The sequence below is a fragment of the Toxorhynchites rutilus genome, chromosome 1, assembly GCF_029784135.1.
Source record: "Toxorhynchites rutilus septentrionalis strain SRP chromosome 1, ASM2978413v1, whole genome shotgun sequence".
Lineage (NCBI taxonomy): Eukaryota > Metazoa > Arthropoda > Insecta > Diptera > Culicidae > Toxorhynchites > Toxorhynchites rutilus.
The window spans coordinates 121,904,580-121,920,843 of NC_073744.1; the positions used below are offsets into that span (position 1 = coordinate 121,904,580).

General features: G+C 40.3%; 1 protein-coding gene across 8 annotated transcripts in view; it reads right to left on the reverse strand.

Annotated features, from left to right (window-relative positions):
• LOC129762280 (monocarboxylate transporter 12-like) overlaps positions 1-16,264 on the reverse strand; it is a 660,562-nt gene that overhangs the window by 146,585 nt on the left and 497,713 nt on the right. The gene's annotated exons all lie outside the window — the stretch shown is intronic.

Below are 16,264 nucleotides of genomic sequence, written 5' to 3' on the forward strand. Positions count from 1 at the left end.
TATGGTTAGAAAACATTAAAATAAACTCTTTCGCTTGCATGGGAACTGGCAGATTATTTTGCAGCAGCAATATCTTTCCGGATTCTTCTCGAATGTCCACCACCAGTGGTTAATGCTAATTATATGGATAGAAAACGTTAAAATAAATTCTTTCGCTTGAACACAATTTTCAATTCCTAGGGGAACTGGCAGATTATTTTGCAGCAACGATCACTTCATTCCGGATTCTTCTCGATAACCAGCAAACCTAAAGAGTTGCGCGCGTGTATGTGTGTGTGTGTGTGGCGGTTGCTCCGATGTCTCAAGCGGAACCAATTTTCGATGTTGGTATTCTCTCGGTCGACTTCTTTTCTCTTTCTGATGGATCGGCTTTCTGCGCTCCGTCACAGTCCCAAACAAACTGAATGCGTTTCAGGTTGGGTTAGGCCAGGTAATGAATCCCTTGATCCCGCACCATCCAGCTCGTCCAGCTCGTTCAACTCGTTCAGTAACGATGTTGTCTTGTCGATGTCCTCACGAAAAATGAATGCGTTTCATGATGATGATGATGTTGGATTAGAGAGGCTTTAAACTTTTCAGTTCATTCGCCTCTAACAATGAATGCGTTCCACCACCAGAATATCGCTTGAGTATGCTTTTTGTCCGTGACTGAATCGAAAGAAGGTGTGGTTTACGATGGCAATTTAGAAGGCAAACTAGAGGCGAATGAACTCTTTGAGTTTGAAACTTTCGGCGATTGAAAATTATATGATTTTCGCGATGCGAAACATTTTCCATTGCGCGCGCAAAATGTATTCGATACGAAAATATTCTACTGATGGGGGAGAATAATCTTCAGAAGCTTTCCTGTTAATTGTGATCGATTAAAAAATCAAAAAACCAAATTTATTTGGTTGCAGTGTTATATGGAAAGAAAACATTAGAATAAACTCTCTCGCATCAATGTATTTTTCAATTCCAGGGGAACTGGCAAAGTATTTTTCAGCAACGATTAGTTCTTTCCAGATTTTCCTCGATACTCGAAGCCCACCATTGGTTAATGCTAACTCAGCAACGAGTGAATTTTTCCGGAATTTTCTCGATGCTGAACGGCATCCAAACGAAGAGTTCCGCGCGTGTATGTGTGTGTGTGGCGGCTGCTCCGATCTCTTCCCGGGGAACCATTTGTGGCATCACTCTCCTCCTGATGGATTCCCTTCTGGCCTAAAGTGCACAAACAGGCTCTTGATGACACCGTTCATCAGCGCTCTCATGATGAACGAAGTTAGTTTCACCACAACAGCGACAACATGCTCCAATCGCTGTTCAATTATAACTGAGTGGGTTTCCGAGCGGCGCTCGCTTATATACCGATTGGTGATTTCAATAACCTGTTTTGAAAGCAATTTTAAGACTATTGAAACAAGTTTTTGGATCAAAAAGTAACAAGTATATAACGCGTAGACATTTTATCTTTCGAATGAAGTGTTTATCATACCATTTCGTTCAGTTGTTTAGGAGCTATTAACGCTCAAAATCTCGGTCTCCGGCGTAACGCTTTCGTTTTCGAAACTTTGATTTTACACCCCGGTATAGAAATGAAAGACGTAGTCCTACGTCAAAAAATGGAAAATACATCTTGAAATATACCTTAAGCAATAACCAAAATACCCTAACACCACTATATTCCTAACATCAGAAAAAAATTCTCGAAAATTCATTATTTTTCGACCTTCCAGAGAGGGGTCTCCCCTTAATGCATTCGTTTTATGATTACTGCCTTCTAGTGATCAGGGCTCGGCATAGTCATAGTCAACTGAGGATAGTCAGCTGGCTATCTGACTGACTATATCCGTATTCAGTCGGAAATGACTTTTGGCTTCTGCACGCAGTTTCTCCGCCAAAACAACTAAACACTCAGTCGGCCGTTTAGTTGCTATCTTCTTTTACCGACTCGACTATATCATTTCATTCTCCCTAGTCAAATTGTCCTCATTGCATTTTGAAGTGACCTCCACCAAAACGAATTCGTTCCTCTCTTTCTCTCTCCCATGTACGTGTGCATGCATCGATGTTTGAGTTCAACGTGGTTTGACATACGCTACAGGTGAGCTAGATTTTGACGTAGGACTACGTCTAACCGGAAGATATAGGGGGTGAAATGGAAATCTAGGCACTGAACAAGTAGGAAAAAATGCAAGATTTGGAACGCTTATAACTCGAGCATTTCTCAATAGATCGCAAAGGTTTTTGCATCAATTGATAGGAAATATATCTACGCATCTATCATAATGAATACCATTTCATTTTTCTTGAGATAAATAATTGAATAATTGTGAAATATCAAGCATTGTCCAAATGCACTATGTGCCCATTTTTGATTGGTCCATTTTGTGCTCCTCAAATCGTACCGACCAAAACGGGCAACCAGAGCAGCAGCGAAATAGAATGAAGCACGATTGGAAAGGAAAAAGAAAAAAATGAACGAAACATTAGTCGCAGTCTCACACATGCGTAATTCTCGAGCCAGCCAGTCAGCTTAAAAATCCCCGCTCCGCTGCCGTAACGATCATTCTCATTCAAACCGTACACCACATCGGTTCGCATCACAACACATCATCAAACCAACCCAAGCAGCCATGTCTGGACATGGTAAAGGAGGAAAAGTGAAGGGAAAGGCAAAATCCCGCTCGAACCGTGTTGATCTGGAGTTCCCCGCAAGGGTAGCTAGGCCGAGCGCGTTAGTACCAGTGCACCAGTCCACCTAGCCGGCGTTATATGGTTTCGGCCGCCGAAGTGATCGAGTTAGCTGGCAAAGCTGCTCGCGACGATCAGAAAACCCGCATTCGGAACAGAACACATTCGGTTCGGTGGACATCAAGACAACAGGCAGTTGCAGCGAGTGGCGAGTGGCAAACGCAATCGCAAAACGGCATCAGGTAGCAGAAGAAAAAAGTTTGTTCTTCTAAATGTTTTTTTTCAAAACCACGAGTACTAAGTTTTCTAAATTTTAACCATTCCATAAAACAAGGCGCTTTTCAGGGCCATTAAACCTTCCCAAAAGAGTTTAGGAAATACAGTTTAATGCTTTCTAAAACAATATCCAAAATAATAATAAAACACAAATTGATTTTTTCATAATTTGTTTGCCAGGATATGATGAGTATGTGAATTTGGCAGTTGTTCTGAGCTTATTGATAGTTGGGGACTTTCCTGATTATTCAATTTTCACCAATTCTTAAATTGTTTCCAGATTGAAAGTACAGTAATTTACAATTAGTTCGACATTTAGCTAATTGGACGGACATGTAATGGGACTTATTTAGTTGGACATTTTGTAAACATAGAGATCCAAATTATGACCCCACATTGAAAGTCGACACTGTACCACTGTCATCGCAAATGTTCAATTACAGGTTAAAATCGCCTCCAATGCGACACTGAGTGGCGCTTCGGCACGTCGCATTGAATGTAATTTACTGTACAACATGTCACAAAGCTGGATGGGAAGAAATTTTCCAACTGTGAAAGCTGTGGCGAGTGGCAACAAATCGCTAAACAGGAAGGTTTAGCCGAACAAGATGGGGATATCGAGTGATAACAAAACAATAAACTATTTAGATTGAAGATAATTTTGTGATCCTGAAAAGGACCCTTTTTAGCCTGCATGTGAATCCAACGAGCGAACAAATTGTAATGAATGTATTTTTTTGCCATCGCTCCCTTTTAACGCTCATTCGTTCGTCTCGTTGGACTCGCCCCTCTGGCTGAGTCTGCCGATTTGTCTCTATCCTGTGAGTGTGTACCGCTAGAGTATAAAACACGCGGACCCCAAAAAAATATCTTATTTTCTTTCAAACCGTAAACCCGTGTGGTGGTACGGCATCGGAAAGGCAAAGTCTCACTCGAACCGTGCAGGTCTCCAGTTCCCTGTTGGTCGCATTCACTGATTGCTCCGCAAGTGTAACTAGGCCGAACGGATTGGTGCCGGAGCACCAGTATACCTAACAGCGATTATAGAGTTTCGGCCGTCGGAGTGCTCGAGTTGGCTTGCAAAGCTGCTCACGACAATCAGAAAACCCGCATCAAGAACAGAACAGCTTCGGTTCAGCGCTAATCAAGGCAACAATTAGTTTCAGTGAGAGTCAAAGTGTTTCTCCGGCACGTCGCATTAAATGTAATTTACTGAACAACATGTCACAAGCTGGATGGGAAGAAATTTTCCAACTGTGAAAGCTGTGGCGAGTGGCAAACGCAATAGCTAAACAGGAAGGTTTAACCGAACAAGATGGGAATATCGAGTGATAACAAAAACACAACACCAAAGGTTCTTTTCAGAACCATCAACATATTCATAAAGAGTAAACAGTAAACTAATCCATTTTTCAGGTAGATAGGTAGGTATTCACGTAGGAGAAGAAAATAAAACAATATATTTAAAATATATATTTAACAAAAGCTGTCCCCTTTGTATAGTCTTACGTCACTCCGGTTATGTTCCCGACATTACCCACCCGTCTTTTTTTTGTATCGTACACGAAAATTACTCACACGTATAAAATAGCGTGCAGTGTGAGTGCGCTATTTTGCTCGCTATTTACTAATACTAACGCGAGGACCTTACATACTTGATAAATGTCTAAGTTTGTTGGTTTGAGTTCACGATGGGTAGACAATGAACCGTCCATGGGGCTGATGGGGATACTTTTTTGCATCAGAAATCAAATTTTCATTCCTCTTTATATGGACATAAAATAAGATTGCGTACGCGGGTATAAAATTAGTGTCAGGGGGGAAATGGAAGTGTGGATTGAAGTCAGTTGAATGAAGAGGCAGATTTGTGTTCATTAGTCGGGTCAGCTAAAATAACCTCGCTATCAACGCTAATCAATTCATTTTCTAGTCAAGTCACTTTTTGTTGCCGACGACTGCCGAAGCAGTTCTAGTCGAAGCGAAGCTGCTGAGAGTAGAGTAGGTCTTCATTTTTCACCTTCGAAGATTTCGGGTCCTGCTCGGGACAGTCTTCTAGGGTTGGTTGTCTCGGGTAAGCTGTGAACGTTTTTCGCATTGTTAACCCAGTAGCGACCAGGCTGTGAAAATATTCCTTCGCATAGGCCATTGTTGTTATTTTGATTACTGTCGCGCCGCTAATTTTTAAGATTTTTTTTCCAATTTACCACTTTCCCGGAAATTTCTGTTCGAAATATTGAACACTGTTCAAAACATGCACTTTTTTGCAGTTACGAATACACTGCAAACAAAACGTGACTTTAATTAGCATATATACGGCATCCATGAATGTATTAACTCTGCATTCCGAGTCGAACAAGTACATGAGAATGAATGAGAGAAAACCTCGAATTCATCTACATATGCTGAGATTAAGCCTTTTCTTATTTTATATATTTTTAACTTATTAACAGCAAGATTTTTATTTGTTTCAAACGAAAACCATTGCTGTTGTTTTGACGTGGGACTACGTCTAACCGGAAGATATAAGGGGTAAAATTAAAATATAGGCACTAAACAAGTAGCAAAAAATGAAAGATTTCGAATGATTGTAACTCGAGCATTTCTGAATAGATTGCAATGATGTTTGCATCAATTGATAGGACATATTTCTACGCATCTATCACAATGAATAACATTTTATTTTTCTTGGGATAAACAATTGAATAATTGTAAAATGTCAAGCGTTCTATGTGCCTCGTTTTGATTGATCCTATTTGTGCTCCTCAAATGGCCAGAGTAATAGAGTCATATAATTTGAATACAAGCAAAAATTGCATTTTAAGGCGCTCCGCTTGTGATTCTACCGCCAGCCGAATTGAAGAAGTTTGACAGTTGCTTTCCGCAAATATCATTCATTTTCTAACCGCTAAGCTATGCTAAGGCCATTGTTTCAGCATGTAGTGGCAGAAGCGGCAGCAGCGGCAATACGGCAGCGATAAACGAGTTAATTTTGTTGCGCTCATGCACTAAGAGCTCCCGTTGAATGCAGACTTTCCATTGGCCGATAGTTTTGTACGGTTTGCGACTAAAGTGCGCTACACATATAGCGTCATCGTTCCGTCAACTATTCTCTTGGACTTATTTTGCCGACTTCAAAATAGCCGGTGATGGTGTATGTGAATGCTACCATACGATTTCCATGGGAGAATATTTGACATTTCATTCCTTTACGTTGACTTCACGCACGTAATTGACGAATTGATTGAGAAAATCACTTCTTGAATTGTAGGTTGCACAACTCAAGGCGCATTCATGTTAAATTTGATTTATTTTCAGATGCCAAATATAATAATGTTTTATTATGATAAGGGTTGCGCATTAACCCTTTCGTTACGAGCGTCGTCTATAGACGACATCCGCGCGACGAGCTGTGTGTACGAGCGTCGTCTTCAGACGACATGAAATTCATACTGCTCTTCGATCACACCAGCTCGATGTGCATACTTTTCGGCGCAGTGCTCCGTACAGGGGTAGCACTTCGGCGAAGCACACTGCCGTAATGAAAGGGTTAAGCACGTTATAGGTCATTCAAAGAAAATAACACATCCCATTCTTACCACACTTGATTCATAATACAATGGCCTTGATCTGTAGTACAATTTTTCCGGAAACAATTATCCTCTACACAGTGGCCTTTATATCTTTAGTGTTGGCCGGGTAACGTTGGTAACGCATGTTTTTAGTACCCCCATTTGTATACCTTTTCTAATTTATCAAATAACATTATGAAATGAAAAGTAAACCTTCTGAAAATCAACGTGATTGTGGAGAACATTCTAAAGATCGATGCTGACATAATGAAATGCTTCAATTTGGTATACATTGTGTTTGATTGTACCCCATGCTTAGGCTGGCCGTTTCACCCCGCCCCCCCTACTGATCAAGAAGTCGATCAAAGAATTATATATATTATTGACCTGTCCATACTCCCCACCCACTACATGTCCATACCGCATCGATAAAAATTTTCTACTTTTCGGCTTGTTTTAACTTCAGTAAAAAACATGAAAAAACAACTGTTTTTAAAACATTTGGCCAATTATTTCGAGAACCAGTATATTGAACTGTAAGAAACTGCTTTTAAGTTTTGGAAAACATGAGTTTCCAAAGATACAATTGAAGTTTTCCTTAACATATCCGTCTCCCCTATATTGTTCTGAGCACTCGGCGCTTGACTATCAACCGATGCATACACTCTACAAGTTTTCTCGGACCTCCTTTGAAGAGCTCCGCTGCGAAACCATCATTGCCAGCTGCTTTGGGATTCTTTAGCTGATTAATGGCGTCCCTAAATTTACCCATCGTCGGGAGTGTTACGTCTTCGTTGTTCACTGCAGTTTGACCATCACCAGGTAGTGGTCTGAATAGATGTTAGCGCCAAGATTTCCCCCATCAAGATGAAAGTTGTACCCAGAACGTGTGTATTGCCGCAGCTCTGGAAGATGGTATAGCCACCTCGAAACGATCGTACCACCGAACCTTTTCAGCACACCTCCTACAGCGCTACGATGTTGAACCTGCGCTCTCTCAAAATTTCCTAAAGAATTTGGGTACTCCCAAGTTGCAGTTCATGTCCCTAGTTTCCTATCTCTAGTCCGTGTTCTTTGCGTGGGTCTAGTCCAATTGTCCTGTCTCGAATTTCTTTGCGAAGATTTCTGTGCTTTGCGTTTTTGCGGATGGATTGCAGGCCCTACACCAACCCCATTCTCGCCGGAGGACCATCGTGCTCAGCTCTGTTAAGGGTCCTACGCAGGTACTTTCTTGGCTCGTCTTCGATTTTTGCATATTCCAATTCAGCAGCGTCCATATTGGAGATGGAGCTTTGATTTCCACATTATAGCCATAAAAATTATAAAATTTTTATGGATATATTGAAATAATCTTAAAACTAGTCGAGAAAGAGTAAGTACTACGAATTCAAATAAGCAAAGAACATCAATCAATTATTTTCATTCAAGACTACAAAACTTGGAACTGTCTTCAGGGATGATAATCTGAGAGAGGGTACACTTACTTCACCACAATTGAAATCAAATGAAGCAAAAGAGACGAAACTGAGTTAAACCTTACACGCGAAGTTCACCACACCTTTTGGGACTGTTTCAACGAAGTGGCAAACGGAAATGACAGCGACAACGCGACAGGAAAAAAATCCCATTGCTAACGAAATTTACTGTTTTGCGAAAATATTTCGGATCGATCGTAATCACGATTCTTACGTCTGGTGATCAGCATTGACAAAGTTTGCTAGAGTTTATCATTCAGCTCTCTGCAGTAGTGCTTACAGTGAAAGACTGTTCTCTGAAGCTGGCTTACTGGTTTACGAAGCAAAGCGTAATCGGTCGGCGGTCTCTCGCAAGCAAACCTGTGTTCCACTGATTTCCCGGTTAGTTTGAAATATAGGATACAATCCTTCAGTAAGCTATCCGGTCTATCTGGACAATGGAAGAACAGAAAGAATACTCTTACGCCTAAATGGCTACTGTGTAATGTATCATATAGCAATGGTATAGAAGGAATACTCTTTCGCCGAAAAATGGCAACTGTGTAATGTGCTATTTATAGATATGATAAACATGTGACATGTACACGATGAAAAATTCGGCTCTGTCACTGCTAAAATGCTAATGAGCCTAAATAAACAAATGACATATAAAAAAATCAAAAGCTAAAGGTTACGAATTCGATTCTCACTCCCGACATACTTCAGAAATGAAAGTAAAGTGATGAACCAGTCAAAAGTGTTGCAAGCCAGTATAATACAGAAAGAAAGAAAAAACTATTGTACCATGATCTGAAGAAATTTCCACATTATGGGTAGTTTAGTTTGGACATTTGGCTATTTTTGGAAATGCTAGATTAATGAAAACATTGCTTTTTTACTAGACATTTATACCCACGATGTTTTTTTCGCGTCAGAGTATTTCTAGTAGGCTGTTGTGATATTACGGTTTTTTCCTCTGCGGTTATGCGGTAATTTTACATGACGTTATTTGTTTTTTTCCGGTTATATTCAAATGAACTTCATCTGTGACTATTGATTCGATCGTCACTTCTCAATGAGCACCCTTTTCACTCACTCGTCATAAAAAAAAAACATAATACCATTCCCTTTGGCAGATTTAAGTACACATTGGATCACATTTGCTTGTTTTCACCACCCGAATCATCTTCATTTGCCTCATCATTATCGTCACAATCTCACTATCTTCGCCGTCATCACCATTTCGGGGGACATTTAGCAACAATTGAACGGTACTTTAAGCATGCAATAATAACCATTATTTTAACTGCTGCTTTGGGGCGCACCAAGAATCGACCGAAGCTCCTCCGCAGGAGACCGCAGATATTTAAACCCCTTCGCTCACTTCACAGGGTCCCGCTTCCCATTCACCGATCTTTGCTGATGCTACTGCTGCATTTGTTGTCGCTGATTCGGTTTCACATCATTTCTTTTAATTCATCGCTTTTGGATTTTGTTTTCATATTTGCAAAAACACTTTCGCATAGGAGTTTCGGAATTGAAGACGGAAAAATATTTTTGTGGAAAAGACGACAGATTACGATTCGGAGCCGTTCGACAGCCTCCCATCGTTTGGTTTCGTTGAACTCATTAGGGTTGCCGTATTTGAACATTACAGCTGGCACGTTTTTTACCCATTCAAAGGAAGCCGTATTTCACGTTTAGATTATCAACCAAAATGTTTTTGGACAAACACTATTTTGTAGCCTCGGGAGATTTACAATAATGACGATAAATATTGTCAATTTGCTCCAACCGCTGATTTTCGATACAGGCAACATTGAAATATGAGAGATATTTTCCTCTCAGTATAAACTAACTGAAGTAAGTCGAGGAGGTCCAATTTACATAACATAGTAAAAAGAAACAAAATCATATATGGCTAATGGATAATCATCTAATAACAGCGAATCTAAAGAACGATACAGCACATGCAGCTGGTCACAGCGGCAGTACCAATATGGGATGCAATTTAATGCACTGTTTTTGCGCTTGGTGTTTTTTTTTGCGTTTTTTTGCGATGTTATTGTTTTTGTCAATATAAGTTGATCGCTCGATAGCTAAACACCACATGCTGTCGATGTAATGCATAGAGGAAATTACCAAATACAGCCGTGTCGCAGATTTTTCATTCAAATTACCTCGCATTTATATTGCGGAATTGTTGTTTTTTGCGGGTGACAGTGTTGCCAATTATAATGAGCGAGTGATTGTAAGACTCTAGTCACTTAGACAGCAATCACTGTTCATTTTATTGTGGTGCCACTTGAGATCGACTATACTAGGTTTCGATATCGGTTTTTCAAAAAGATAAAAAGATTTCGATATCAGCTTCTTCGGTGGTGAAAATTCCGTTGCGATTCGTTTTGTACTTAATATTAATTCTTCGATGAAAATCCGAATTGATCATGCATAAAAATCACAAAATCGATTAAATTGGATGAATCTGAAATTTATTGGTGCACGACGCCCTCATCCGTTTCCGCGAATGATTGGTGGTTGCGTTTGAAGTATTGAGAACTACTTAGATAAACCCAGGGGATGTGAATGCTTATGATGCTTATTATTTGGCCTTCCGAGCAGTGGCGTAGTGTACGGGGGGCTAAGGTAGTGGTTATTTTTATGGAACTCTGGTCGTTTTTCATCCAAAGCTCGATTCAAATTGATCATTTGTTGTTGGTAGCGCTCAATATTAACGCGAGGTTTGAGTAACTCATAGCAGATTGTGATCCCACCAAACACAAACAATTGCCTTCCGTCTATAGCGATTTGGCCGTGCAACTGATGTTGATGGTTCCCCTGGAATTACCTAAAGTATTTGACGCTTAGGATTCACGTAATTAATTCTTTTTTTTAGTCGCCATTTTTTGGCCCTGGTGAGCAGCATTTCACATGTGATGTTTTGCTTTTCCTATTTCGTTCAGCTCTTGTGGAACCCATTTTCGGATCTTCTTGATCTTTCCCATGAACTACGAAGGACTGATCACAGCTAAAGAAGTTTTGTGCGCGCCGGGCGTGAACTATAACACAAGAGAATACAGCGTGAAGGAAGCTTATTTTTTTCGCAGCCATTCAAGCTCGACACATGTTATCAGCATCTGACAGCAAACGGAAAACGACGACACTTGAAGGTCACTGAAAATAACATGCACAATGTCAATCATTGGTGTGCGCTGGATGTTCTACTAATTGCGTGAGTTTCTGTGGCCTCTTGTTAAAGAAGTTTCTCAAAAATGAACTTAATCAAAAATTATTTCACCGATTAGACAGGCGCAATAAATATGATTAGCTTTACTGTCAATTGAAAGTGAATTTGCTAAATATGTTGACTTCGACGATATGATCGGATAATTTCTTGCTGGTTTCATTAATATAATAACAAAAAAGTTTATTGGTTTGATAAATCTGATTTTTCATCAAAAACAAAAAAAGTTCTAATGAAAGACTATGGTTGCTTATTGATGGACGATGTACGTGAAGAAAGGTTTTGAGAAGCTTCCAGGTCGAAAGTTCTACAATACAACGGCTCAAGAAGACGTCCAGAATTTTCTAGAAAATTCCTGATCAGCCAAGAGGTATCGTGAAAATGAGATATCACGGTATCGTGAAAATGGAGTGAATTTAAATGAAAATGACGCATTCTATTATCCCCGAGTTCACCCAAACTAGAAAGATTGGGCAATTGCCAAACAAAAGCTCAAGATGGGTGGCAGGATGACTCGGGATGCGAAAGACGTTCCAATATTCGTTAAAATCACATCGAAGATTTTTTTTCAATATTTTGACGTAAGACAACGTCTTTCATTCCTATACCGGGGTGTAAAAACAAAGTTTCGAAAACGAAAGCGTTACGCTGGAGACCGAGATTTTGAGCGTTAATAGCTCTTAAACAACTGAACGAAATGGTATGATAAACACTTCATTCGAAAGATAAAATGTCTACGCGTTATATACTTGTTACTTTTTGATCCAAAAACTTGTTTCAATAGCCTCAAAGTTGCTTTCAAAACAGGCTATTGAAATCACCAATCGGTATATAAGCGAGCGCCGCTCGGAATCCACTCAGTTGTAAGGCAAGGCGCAAATTGAGACGCATATAGCGCGAGTAACTTGGCGCGATATTGCGCCTGTTTTTGTGGCTAATGAAAACAGATAGAACGGCGCAAATTGGCCAGATGACGCGAGATGGTGGAGCGCTCGTGAGACACGACTCGCGCGACGCTGTGGCTGAACCACAGTTTCTCGTGCTGGTCATGCCGGTTGTGGTAGTTGTGTTGGTGAACAATCATATAGCGCCGTGGGTTTGACACTGTATGGATGTACAGGTCGGGTGATTGTGTTAGTAAATAAATATATCGCGCAACTCTGTGTTAATCAGTCATTGTATGCGAGTGGCATGTTATTTACATCAAACTCAATATGCGCTCCACCACGCTACGTTTGTGGCACGTATGAATCGTGTTGGTAGTCTCGCGTTCGCTTACGAGCGCTATACGCTTCCCAATTTGCGCCTAGCCTAATTGAACAGCGATTGTGGTGAAGTTCATCATGGAGGCGCTGATGAACGGTGTCACCAAGAGACGGTTTGTGCACTTTAGGCCAGAAGGGAATCCATCAGGAGGAGAGTGATGCCACTGAAAAAGCTGCCAAGAAAGTACCATTAGCAGCCGCCACACACACATACACGCTCGGCATTCTTTTCGTTCGGTTGTTAGCCAGCATCGAGAAGATTCCGGAAAGATGTCATCGTTTCTAAAAAATAATCTGCCAGTTCCCCTTGGAATTGACAAATACATTCAAGCGAAAGAGTTTATTTTAATGTTTTCTATCCATATAATACTGCGACCAAATACATTTGATTTTGTGATTTTTCAATCAAGTGCAATTAGCAGGAAAGCTTCTGAATATTATTCTTCCCCATCAGGATGGTTTCGTATCCAATATTGGATGCGCGCGCAACAGAAAATGTTTCGCATCGCGAAAATCAAATAATTTTCAATCAATTATTGCTCAGTCGAGAAAAAATTTCAAACTCAGAGAGTTCATTCGCCTCTAGTTTGCCTTCCAAATTGCCGTCGTAAACCACACCTTCTCTCGATTCAATCACGGACATAAAGTATACTTAAGCGATATTCTGGTGGTGAAACGCATTCATTTTTCGTGAGGACACCGACTGGACAACATCGTTGCTGGACAAGCTGGAAAGCGAAGGATCGACTGATTCATTACCTGACCTGCCCCGAAACGCATTCAGTTTGTTTTGAACTGTGAGGGAGCGCAGAAAAGCCGATCCATCTGGAGGAGAAGAGAAGGCGACCAAGAGAGTATCAGCATCGAAAAATGGTTCCGCTTGAGGCATGGGAGCAGCCGCCACACACACACATACGCGCGGAACTTTTTTCGTTCGGTTGTTATCCAGCATCGAGAAGAATCTGAAAAGATGTTATCGTTTTTGAAAAATAATCTTCCAGTCCCCCTTGAAATTGAAAATTGCCTTCAATCGAAAGAGTTTATTTTAATGTTTTCTCTTCATATAATACTGCGATCAAATGCATTTTGTTTTGTGATTTTTCAATCAAGTGTAATTAACAGGAAAGCTTTTAAAGATTATTCTTCCCCATCAGTAGAATATTTTCGTATCCAATATTGGATGCATAAAACATTGTGCCTCCAACGAACGCTCTCGTTTTCGAAGTCCCCCAAATATACATTTATTCATTCATTCGGAATGGATTCAGATTCAACTTCAAACAAATGATCACTAAATCAACGATAGCCCTACGTCAACCTTGCGGTTATACCACAGACATAATTCACTTCCTGTTTTTTTGTTGAATGTGCAAGAAATAATTTTGACACCTAAACATTTTTCATTTCATCATATTCTTACCGAGATAGAATTGATTCGATTATTCCGAAATATCTGTAAACGTGGTTTCGTCGGTCTATTTTCGCGTCATTGATGCCGTTTACGAACGCTAGTGATATGACTACTTTCAGATCTAACTAGTATCAAGATTTTTCGCTCTTTTTAAGAGATGCGTGAGTTCAACATTTTCATAACTGACGGTGCTAGAACCTCGATCACATGGTACAAGAGAAACTCTAAAGATATATTGTTATCGACTCCGAACAGCCCACTCCTGTTTAAGGAGGTGGAGTCTCCATTATGAATACCGTACATAATAGGTTGAACATTCAGTTATGCTTTTGCCTCATGAATCCAGATTTATACGTATCAATGCGTTGCAAAAGTTGTTACCAATCTGTGTTTTGCTATGACCCCGTATCAGATTCTTTCCTCGATTGGCCTCGATTGATGTTTGGAAACATGAAATCATTGAGAAGTTCTATTGCCGGTCGCAAGCCCGGTGATGAGCAGCGTTGGAGTCAAAACCTATCCCCAAGTTCTGTAAAATTTTGTGGGTAACCTTAATTCCAAGGTATCCGTGCCGAGGGATCAATGGCCAAGGGGGTGTTAGAAGATACTCTGTCGTTAGCGGAACCTGTAAGGGGTCATGACACCCTACAAAAGTATTTTGACCTTACTGTGCTACAGCGGAGCCTTGACACAGTGAATCATTATTTCTCTAGCGACTCGTGGGTTACAAATGAGTGAAACAGTAAAACAAAACAAAAGAAGAATGGAAGGAGCGAGCGAAAACAGAACATTGATCGATCTATCCCAAAAATTGAAGGCAAGGCAGATGCCTGTTCAGCTATTTCCAACGTCTCAGGTAGCTTCATACTTGCTGGATAAGAATCAGCGGAGGCACATCATCTCAATAATCGAGATTCGAGAGCCACGGGTTTTGATTGAACCGCTGAGGGCAATTCAGGTGCCCAATCAGCAACTAGCATGCCCTCAGGTAGTCCTAAGTCCACCTGATACGACACAATGGAGGCGTACCCTCTAATCGTCTGAACCACGGGTTGTACAGGAACCGTTGGTAATGGTGGTTATAATTGAACCAATCAAGCCAAGGCCACTTGCAGAACCTCAAATAGCCTTAGAGCGACTAGATAGGTGAACTGTCGAACCGCAAGTGCCCGGCTAAACACACATCTGCGGACTAGTTTGACCAGAAATAAATTAAGAATCATTATCCGATGTTTTTATGACTCGGGACATACGGCCTGTTGTTAATATCAAAACATGCAGGAAGTGGTATACTGGGTTCCTGAAAGATAAAAGTTACACGGACTTGCCACGATCAGGCCGTCCATATGTTATCAAAAGTGTTGAGTAGTGATTACAGAGACGGGTTGAGTTTTCTCAAGTAATGCTGGAAAGAAGCGAGCGTAATAACTTGCTTCCCAGTCTGGTAACCAGTGATGAACCGAAAATTCCGACCTATGTCCCATACAGGAGGCTTCACTGGATAAGAAGAGCAATGCCGTCGGAATCTATTCCAAAAAAAGTTCCCCAATTACCGTTCGGTCATGTTATGCGTATTCAGGCGATCGTTGAATGGAATTTAAAAAAAAAGTCAGAAAATGTTGGCTTTCAGCATCAAAGAGAGTGAATACAACAGCGGTACGAAGTCCGATGAAAGGTGTGAAAAGTAAAGCTCAAATAAACAAACGATGATACTTTGAAGAAAAATAAAATTTAATTTATTTATATATTAGGGGTACAAATTGAAAACCAAAATCGATCGCATTGTGAAAAATTTCCAATTTAAAAAGCATTTTGCTCAGTCATTTCATGATGTATTCATGAGATTTTTGCGTCGATCGAGTTTAGCACTCCATAACATTTTACATTGAATGGAATGATATATGTCATGAATCTCTATCGAACAATTGAAAAATCTTAACCGTTTTCCATACGGGAATATTTTTTTTCTGTATTATAGTGACTTCAACACTTTTGGCTGGTTCGTCACTTTTTACCTTCCATTTTGGAAGAATGTTGGGAGTGAGAATTGAACTCGTGATCTTTAGCGTGTGAAGTATGGATGTTAACACTACGCAAGATCGCCTCGTCTAAACGGGAATACCTCATTCCGATTGATCGAAATCGTAGATACAAGTCCCGTTTAAACAAATATCGCTCAGTCATTTCCTGATAAATTTACGAGAATTCTGCATCAATTGATTTAGGCACTCCATGACAATTCATTACAGTGAAAATTAAAAATGTAATATATTTCATGAAACTTATATCGAATGATAAAAAATCTTAATCATCATCTCAATGCAAATTACGCGTTCTGATCGGCCGATTCGCAATAGCAACCAAAACCA